The sequence below is a fragment of the Scyliorhinus canicula genome, chromosome 18 (genome assembly GCF_902713615.1).
Source record: "Scyliorhinus canicula chromosome 18, sScyCan1.1, whole genome shotgun sequence".
Taxonomy (NCBI): Eukaryota; Metazoa; Chordata; class Chondrichthyes; order Carcharhiniformes; family Scyliorhinidae; genus Scyliorhinus; species Scyliorhinus canicula.
The window spans coordinates 121,947,026-121,956,959 of record NC_052163.1 but is presented as its reverse complement, the minus strand read 5'-3'; positions in this window follow the sequence as shown (position 1 = coordinate 121,956,959).

Below are 9,934 nucleotides of genomic sequence, written 5' to 3'. Positions count from 1 at the left end.
CTGTAGACAAAGATGACTTAAAGATCAAAGCCAAAGGCTCAGCAATCTCCTCCCTAGTTTCCCAGGGAATCCTAGGATAATTCTCATCCGGCCCAGGGGACTTATCTATTTTAACATTTTCCAGAATCGCTAACACCTCCTCTTTATGAACCTCAAGCCCTTATAGTCTAGTAGCCTGTATCTCAGTATTCTCTTCGACAACATTGTCTTTTTCCTGTGTGAATACTGATGAAAAATATTCATTTAGCACCTCTCCTATCTCCTTGGACTCCACGCACAACTTCCCACTACTGTCCTTGACTGGCCTTACTCTTACCCTAGTCATTCTTTTATTCCTGACATATCTATAGAAAGCTTTAGGGTTATCCTTGATCCTACCTGCCAAAGACTTCTCATGTCCCCTCTTGGCTCTTCTTTGCTCTCTCTTTAGCTCCTTCCTAGCTAACTTGTAACTCTTGAGCGCCCTAACTGAACCTTCACGTCTCATCTTTACATAAGCCTCCTTCTTCCTCTTGACAAGTGTTTCAACTGCTTTAGTAACCCATGGTTCCCTCGCTCTACCACTTCCTCCCTGCCTGACAGGTACATACTTATCAAGGACACGCAGCAGCTGTTCCTTGAACATGCTCCACATTTCCATTGTGCCCATCCCCTGCAGTTTTCCTCTCCAGCCGATGCATCCTAAGTCTTGCCTCATCTTTCCCCCAGCTCTAACTCTTGCCCTGCGGTATATACCTATCCCTTTCCATCACTAAAGTAAAGTCAGCTCGCCCCATGCCCCCCCCCCCCCCCCCCCCCCCCCCCAGGACCCCGGAGCCCCTCCGCACCGCCAATCCCGCCGGTACCAGAGGTGGTTTAAACCACACCGGCGGGAAAGGCCTGTCAGCGGCGGGACTTCGGCCCATCGCGGGCTGGAGAATCGCCGCGGGGGGCCCGCCGACCGGTGCGGCGCAATTCCCGCCCCTGCCCAATTTCAGGAGGCGGAGAATTCGGGACACGGCGGGGGCGGGATTGACGCCGGCCCCGGGCGATTCTCCGACCCACCGGGGGTCGGAGAATTCCACCCGAGGAGTAAGCTGAGAACAAAAAAAACAAGATAATGTGGAACCAAAGGACTGCGTGACCACCCCGGGGGGGGGGGGGGGGGGGGGGGGGGGGCTGCGGAAGGAAGGTGGGGAAGCCACAGGAGAAGAGGACGGGTGCTGAAGCCAAAGTGGGGGGGAGGAAGGGGAGGGCGAGGGAGGGAATTATAGAGCGATCCGGAGGGCAGCAAAATGACAATAAGAGTTAGTTAACTGAAAAACAACACAAACCTCTCTGTACAATAAAGTAAATTAGCGCAGGCAAGAAAAATGTAGTGTACAAACACAACTATTTATAAATAAGAGAAAAGCCAATAAAAAGATTTTCAAAAAAAATTTTTAATTGCTGCTCATCGCTATTCAACAATCAAATCAGGTGCTTTGTAATTTCGGTGCCAGTTTCCACGATTATTGTCTCCGCTCAGTGTCAGAATGAGGTGACAAAGAATGCTAATGAAATTCAAACCTGACAATAGTGACTTGATGGGACCTTGCAGATGTACAATTATATGGGTTTAGATTCTCTGCAGGGGCGCAATCTGTTCTGGAGGTGTGGTGCGGCAGGGATTTTGCCTACTTTGTGTTACAAACCACCAACCCACTGTTCTTTCTGGAATCAACGTGAGTCGCAGAATTCAAGCAAGCTGCAGCCATCGCCAACATTCTCGTTTGCCCATTGCGAGGCGAGATGAACCACGTTTCCACAGCAATCGAATATCTGCTGCAGCTTAAAGAGTGGCCACCTTTGAAGAAAATTCTGTGAATGACCACAGGAGCACAAAGGATAGGAGCAGTCCGTCCATATTATGCCAATGGTGGTAGGTGGGGGGGGGGGGGGGGGGGGGGGGATATGGTGGAATCGATGGGGGCATTGATCCAGTCGTGCTTGGTTGTCCAACGTGCCAGGAGTGCCATAAACCCCTGCCGGCGGCCTCCCTCCACCCCTGGGGATGGCTAGGGTGTCCCTGGGTAGGGACTGCATGCTGGATTCGTCGGGCCTTTTATGGCTTTCATGTTTTTTAATCTTGTGGACGCCCATTCCAAATGACTCGACGTCTACAAGGTGGTCTCTACCACATCAAGGGCCTCCATCGCGCAATTGAGCTGCTCATTCAGAACTCGCAGGACCCCTAAAGTCCTGGTCACTGACAAGGGGACACCGTTCACAAGCAAAGGTTTTCTGACGTTCGCAAGGATGCACAGAATCAGACACGTCCGAACCATTTCATATCAACCGTCATCTAACAACCTGGCCGAACGGGCGGGTCAGATATTTAGAAGAGGTATGCGGAAGCAGATCACGGGTGACTGGCAAGATTCCTTTTGAGCTATAGGACCACACCACATGTTACAACACGGGTGGCGCCGGCTAAGCTGCTGATGGGCCAACGGCTCAGAATCCGATTAAGCCTGACTTTCCCTGGGCAGGATTTGCAGCGACGGTATCATGACCATCGGATGCCAGGGCAGAATTTCCAACTGGGACCCACGGTCTGTGCCCGCATTTTGGTGTTGGCGCCCTCTGGCTCCCAGGGGCATTGTGGAGAAAACAGGGCCCGTCTCACACTAGGTTAAGGTCCAAAGGAAGGCCCTACGTAAACACGTGGACCACCTAAAGAACGGAGAGCCCACTCCAGAGGATACCCGAGCAGGAACATCGATACCTCCACATAGCCAGGAACCAATCCTTAGCCAGGGACTGCACCATACCATGGGCCAACACCCATGGCAAAGATGACTCTGGCTCAGATATGGACACAGAGACGTCCACACAGACAGACAATGCCACTGTCCGGGGCCGTCATACCGGCAATATCCCTCCGAAGATCGTCTCGAAAAAGGCGGTCGACCAACCGGTGCCCACCACCTGACCCTGCCCCGCTGCTGGCAGAAGCTCAGGCAGGTACAAAGCAGTGCAGGCGGCCTCCTCTGATGGTTGCAGAGGGGGAGCCTTTGGACTGGTGAGGGGAGGGGAGGAGGGTGAAATAACCCCCATGAGGCCCACAGGGAAACCGTAATTGATCCCCCATTGGGGCTCGTGGAATACGGGCTTACCCGGCAGTGGGGGAAGGCCCACTCAGCTGGGCTGTGTAAGATTGAACAGAAAAGCCGGCCCGAGAAGGGACCGGCATGTTGGTTGCCCCAGCGGGGACTGTGTACGGTAAATAGTTACAGCTGTGGACAGATTTTAAGTTCTATTAAATAAATACTTTGTCATTCCTACCGCTGGTTTCCGAGTCATTAGAGGAACAAAGACGTTTTGGGCCTCGATTAAGTCAGTTTGGGGGTCAATGGAGATGTAGTAGTTTGCACTTTTAAAGGGGCGGTCTCGGAAGGGTCATGTGGCCCGATCGGCCAATGGGGAACAAGCACAGGGATCCCGGTGCAGAGCCCGGGGTTTCCAGGCAATTGTGATCTTAGTGCTGAATATGAAGACATCGTTGATTGTTCTCTGTATATAGTTCGTTAGGTAATAAACCCTTTTTTGTTTGTTAGCCAATTGGTGGTCGCCAATCATTGCAGGAGAGACATAGCCAAGGCTATAAGTACAAGCTTCACATTGCTGTATATTACCTCTCTTTCCAGGAAGTTTAATTTAATAACCTTACCTTGGCAAACAAGCCAAGAGAATTGGGCCTCACGTTTTTATGAATGATTTTTGGTCTGCCACAAATAATGCCCTCTCCTCACAAGCTGTGTCAGTTCTTGAGTTGTTCAACATCAATGATCAGCCAGCACTGCACCCTCCTTGATATTCTCTGCCTTCACCTGGAAGTTGTCTTTCACTTACACATTTACATGCAATCAAAGCACTTGCCTTTCCTTCAGCCTTAATAACCCAAAGTGCTTTAATGGAGAAGCAAAGAAATAGAAATACCCTGCATGGGGTGTAAAATAGGAGAGGCTTTAAGGAAAAGGGACGGTGGGTCGGAAAGGTTTTCAAGAATGTGGGAAAAGGAGAGAACAGTAACAATCGCGGGAGAAAACTCCCGGAGAGAAAGGTCTAAGGCAGTGCTGTTCAAACTTTTTCTCCCGGGACTCACATTTTCCAACTGGCCAACCGTCGGGACCCAGGCCATGTTCGTTTACCTTTAATGCGAAAGGGGAGCATATTTGATCCTCACAATCTCACTTCAATCAGGTTCACAGGAGGGGAGGGCAATGCGCAGATCAGGTGCAGACTTCAGCCAGTTCCTTTGTACCATCTTTGTCTTTCTGGGAACGAAAATCCAATCTCGCGAACAGAATGCTTATTTTACTCAGAACTGGGTATTCCTGGGGGATGCTACTCCAGAATGCAGAGAGCCTCATGGGCTTCGTACATGTTTTTAATGCGCTGTCACAGGTCAGGTACAGCAGCGTAGTCTTTTCATTTGGAGTCAACTGTAAGGTAATAATTAATGCTGGGGTCTCAATCTCAAAAGGAAGTTTTTACCCACCACTTCTCTTTCAAAATCTGAAACTTTTCCTCTCATTTGCCAGTACTTCCCTGCTTTTAACACACATGGGCTTTGCATCCTTGTTTGCATTGGCAAAATCTTAAAACCATGCCTCAAGTAACCATCTTTATGCTGTTTTGTTCCGGAGTTAAGTTTCTTTGGAGGCTGTTAACCAGAGGCCCTGGTGCTGTGTACAAAGCTAACACGAGCACTGCTCTGTCCTGCCCTGGACTCTCCTGTGCAGCTCTCTCCAGCAGATTCAGATGTGAGATCCTGGTCAGTAGGTACACTATCTATTTCTGTTTCTGGCCATCTCTTTCTTGTAACAAGCAGCTGGAAAATGGAAGAAGCTCTCCACAGTGATTTGGCGCCAAAAGCATGTATATACAAGGTGCTTGACATCAAGTGTACATGTAGGGCGCGTGATCTGCTCACTGCTGGTATGGCTGGTAGTCTGCACACAGCCTCATTTCGTTCTCATTTTAAAGGTGGCAGCAGCCTCCATTCACAATAAAAATGCCAGGGGCGGCCATTCGCCGCTTCTCCTGCGATCAGGACCACCACGGGATTGCCGCGACCGATCACGCCACGACCCTCCCGACACCCGCCCGCGACCCACCCGCAGGTACTGACCCACACCTTAGCCTATGCTGTTGAAGGATTCAACCACTAATGGAGGAAATGCTACGTATAATATCATTTTCAATATTAATTTGAATTGTATCCTGTTGGATGAGCTATTACATTACTGCAAAATATCAGCAATCTTGGCCTTCCCTCAACAAATGCAAAATTTAGTGTAAGAGGTTGACTTCACTTTTAGATCTGTCATGGTTCTTGTAATTCTAATGGGTTATAATGATCCCAAATATCCCCTGAAACAAACAAATGGTAAAGTATTCAGTCATATAGGGAGGTCTATCACACCCAATTTACCAGCCACGTGAATGATGGTAAACAGGAAGCGGCCTTATGTAATAAGTGGAGATTACAAGCAGGCCCTCGTGTTATGTCGCTTATTCATATGCACTGTGAAATGTTAAAGTTTGAAAGTAAATGAATCAAGGTTCCGAATTGACTCACTTGGGGGAAACCACACAAATTTCCCAAATCCACAGTCCGGTGTATAGTGGAATTTTACTGACTGTTACTCTGTAACTATGACTAAACTTCAAGAATGCTCCATTTGCTGTAAAGGACTTTGGGATGTCTGGTCAGCACGGTAGCACAAGTGGATAGCACTGTGGTTCCACAGCGCCAGCGTCCCAGGTTCGATTCCCCGCTGGGTCACTGTCTGTGCGGAGTCTGCATGTTCTCCCCGTGTCTGCGTGGGTTTCCTCCGGGTGCTCCAGTTTCCTCCCACAGTCCAAAGATTTGCCGGTTAGGTGGTTTGGCCATGCTAAATTGCCCTTAGTGTCCAAAAAGATTAGGAGGGGTTATTGGGTTATGGAGATAGGGTAGAAGTGAGGGCTTAAGTGGGTCGGTGTAGACGCGATGGGCCGGGTGGCCTCCTTTTGCACTGTATGTTCTATGTATGTCCTGAGATCACAAACGATTATGGGTGGGAATCTCCAGCCGTGTCCGCTTGGCGACTCGAGAATCCCGCCTGAGGTCAATGGACTTCTCCATTGCCTGCGTCTCATCCGCGGTGTTCTTGCAGCATGTGGGGCAGCAGGATCCAGCCCTATATATAAATCCAAGTTTGCTCTGAACTTCAAGAATGTCCCAGGTTTGATCCCCAACCTGTGCTCAACTTGCCCATTGACACAACACAACTTCCTAACCCTGGGCCGAATGACAGGAATATTGATTGGATTCCCATTCCTGATTGCTTTCCACTGACCTCTACTGGAACGTAACCGCAGGTATTGGGGGAGACAGGATCAATATGATGGTTGGGTCTGACAGATAAATAGTGGGAAAGTAATCAGAAAAAGTACAGAGGGTTGACCGGCGGTCGTGGGACTGTACCTGCCACAAGGCTTGACGATCCTTTCAGGAACGGAAGAGGGAGGGACATCGTGAAGAGGGCGAGACACGCGTTCAGATTGTCAAATGGCTGCGGAGACGGGACCTGAGGCGGGTGCGCCTGTAACGTCTTGACACCAGGCAGTGTGCCAACTTGTCGGCATGTTCCTGCCTCTGCACCAATTTGGAACATGTTAGTTTGTTGGGGGTGTGGTGGGGGTGGTGGCGAGCTACCCACCCACAAGTGGCCGGTGCCAGTTAGGTACCGTTAAGAGCCTATGAAGGACACTCTGCCGACTGGAATTGTTCAGTCTGTATGCTGGCCCCAAACTGCGACCATGGCTGAGGGATGGTGGTGACCTCCATCGTCACAACATAGTGTCTAATCCTACAAATTTAACTGCCCCTCCATCCGTCGGCACATCCGTCCGTCAGCACAATTGCCAGAGGCTCAACCATGAGGTACCCCCTGTTTCTCCTGCGTACATTGGCAGCTCCATTACATTGAAAATAAATCAAATCAAATCCCCCCGTTGTGAATGTGATTACAATGATATTTTGTACCTGATGGTACTCATATTTATCTGTGTCAATGCATCTTGGAACATGTTGACCGCGTGTATGTATATATGGCCAGCCTGATTGTAAAGGTGTAATGATTGCTGAGTTTAATGCAACAAACCTCAGGAAAAATCACTCAGAAGCCAGTACACAGTAATGCCCTACGATGCACCTCTTGTGGTCTTAAGTTGATCGTCCATCCTTAACACATCTGCACCCACCAGGACTCCACCCCAGATTTCGACAAGCAAAACCAAAAATTGGGCGATTCTCACAGTTTATTTGAACACACTACATAAATCTCACTTAAGTTGCCACGCTTCAAAACTGCAAAGGCTTGATGTTACTCTCTATTATCCTTATATAGTGCAGCGATTACGACACCCAATCAGTAAATGTTATCAAAATGTAACGCATTCATTTTGCTCGTGGCAGTATTCAGAGTGTAGAACACGATCAGATAAGACATGTTGCTAAGACTGCGGGAATTTTCTTTCAAATGGGTAGGGACTAAAGATTAATTGAAAGTTCAGACAGTTCACTTGCTGATGTATTCCATTGAGCTAATTGACAGGCTGGTTTGCAGTTTGAGTAGGTGGAACAGTCTTGATGTATTGGAGCATTAAGTTCAGGTTAAGTAGGAGAAGTCAAAAGGTCAGCAATTTAACAGCGACATAAAGTGGATACTTTACGGTGAACTTCTGTACATACAGCGGGTCAAGAGGTACAAACACGATGCTTACAAGTTTTAACAAGCGTTAACTAAGCAGGTTTATACCATTATGGACTAAGAAAGACATTCATATTCTTAGGTTTAAAGTCCCTAGTTTGGCTTCTTAAAGAACCAAAAACAGCTCAAAGATCAAGAGACTATTGTCATGATTTTAAGTAACACTATTGGCTGGCGAAATGTTACGTGATACGCAATGACATCAGCAGAGCATTTCTCAGCTTTTGGGGAGTTCACCATCTTACCCTATAGGAGCAACGTCTCTTCATAAACCCTGCACTGTTTCTACGGCGCGAGGCATCTCAAATTCTTTTCTCTTTGCGGCAACAAGAAATACTTAACGGAAGAGAAAAATGGTGAAGGCGATACGGGCCATAGAATATATAATTCCTACAGTGCAGAGAAGGAGGCTATTTGCTCATCGACCCGACGAAAGGGCACCCGGCCTCGGCCAACTCCCTACCCGCATGACCCTGCGCATTGATTGTGGCCAATCCACCTAACCTGCACATCTTTGGACTGTGGGAGGAAACCGGAGCACCCGGAGGAAACCCACACAGGCATGGGGAGAAAGTGAAAACTCCACTCAGACACTCACCGAAGCCGGAATCGAACTCGGAGCCCTGGCGTTGTGATGCAGCATTGCTAACCACTGTACCGCCATGCCGCCCGTCAAAAACAACCACCGACGAAGGCCTGGAGGTCTGAAGAAAAACATCATCGACACTTGGGCTGAAAATCATCGACGGGTTTGTGGCAAATAAAAAAAATAAGAAAACCACTGATATCGGAAAGAGGCTTCGACAAGACTATCGATCGCAAACAGCCGGTAATGCGGAAATAAGGGGTGGGATTCTCCGGCCGTGACCGGAGAATCCTGCCTGAATTCAATGGACTTTTCCATTGTCCGCGTCCCACCCGTGGTAATCCTACGGCGGGCGGGGTGGAAGGAATTCCAGCCCAAGGGTTTCAAAAACTAGTCAAGACACAACTGCGAGTTGTTGGAACATGTCTTTGAAACAAAAAGAGTTAGGTTTCAGGTATACTTACTGCGTGTGGTGGGTTAGAAGCTCCGTAGACCCTGCACGTGGTACTGTAAATGGCCTGGGCTGCCTACTCTGCCAGCTACTGCTCAGGAACAAATAGTCCAGGCAAGGGATGAACTAGTTTGTTTGTGGGCTTGGACATTACTTGCTTTTCAGGAAATAAACGGAAGGGAGAAAGGCTGAAGGCCGAAGAATCACAGAACCGGGAACTGGGATCCGAAAAATGGAGGAAATAGTGGCATCATGAATGCCGGGGGTGATGGAGCTGTTAGCGGAATTTGGGTGCTTCTCGGGCTATAAGTTAAATTTAGGCAAGAGCGAGGTATTTGTAGTACACCCGGGTGATCAGGAGGAGGGAATTGGGAGGCTCCCGCTTAAGAGGGCAGTGAAGAGTTTCAGATACCTAGGGGTGCAGATGGCCAGGAGTTGGGGGACTCTCCATAAGCTTAATTTTACCAGGCTGGAGGAGCAGATGGAGGAGGAATTTAAAAGGTGGGACATGGTGCCGCTATCGTTGGCGGGTAGAGTGCAGTCCGTCAAAATGACGGTTCTCCCGAGGTTCTTGTTCCTTTTTCAGTGTTTGCCCATCTTTATCCCTAGGGCCTTTTTTAGAAGGGTGACTAGCAGCATCATGAGCTTTGTTTGGGCGCATGGGACCCGAGGGTGAAGAGGGTCTTCTTGGAGCGGGGGTATAGATGGTGGGGGCTGGCGTTACCCAATCTCTCGGGGTATTATTGGGCGGCCAATGTGTCGATGGTGCGCAAGTGGGTGATGGAGGGGGAGGAGGCAGCATGGAAACGGATGGAGAGGGCGTCCTGTGGAGATACAAGCCTGGGGGCCCTGGTAACGGCACCGTGGCTGCTCCCTCCTACGAGGTATACCACGAGTCCGGTGGATGGCGGCTACCCTCAAGATTTGGGGGCAGTGGAGGCGACATAGTGGAGAAGTGGGGGGCTCGATGGAGGCTCCGTTAAGGGGGAACCATAGGTTCGTCCCGGGACATTGATGGGGGATTTCAGGGTTGGCACAGAGCGGGCATCAGACAGCTGAGGGACCTGTTTATTGATGGGAGGTTTGCGAGCCTGGGGGAGTTGGAGGAGGAATTTG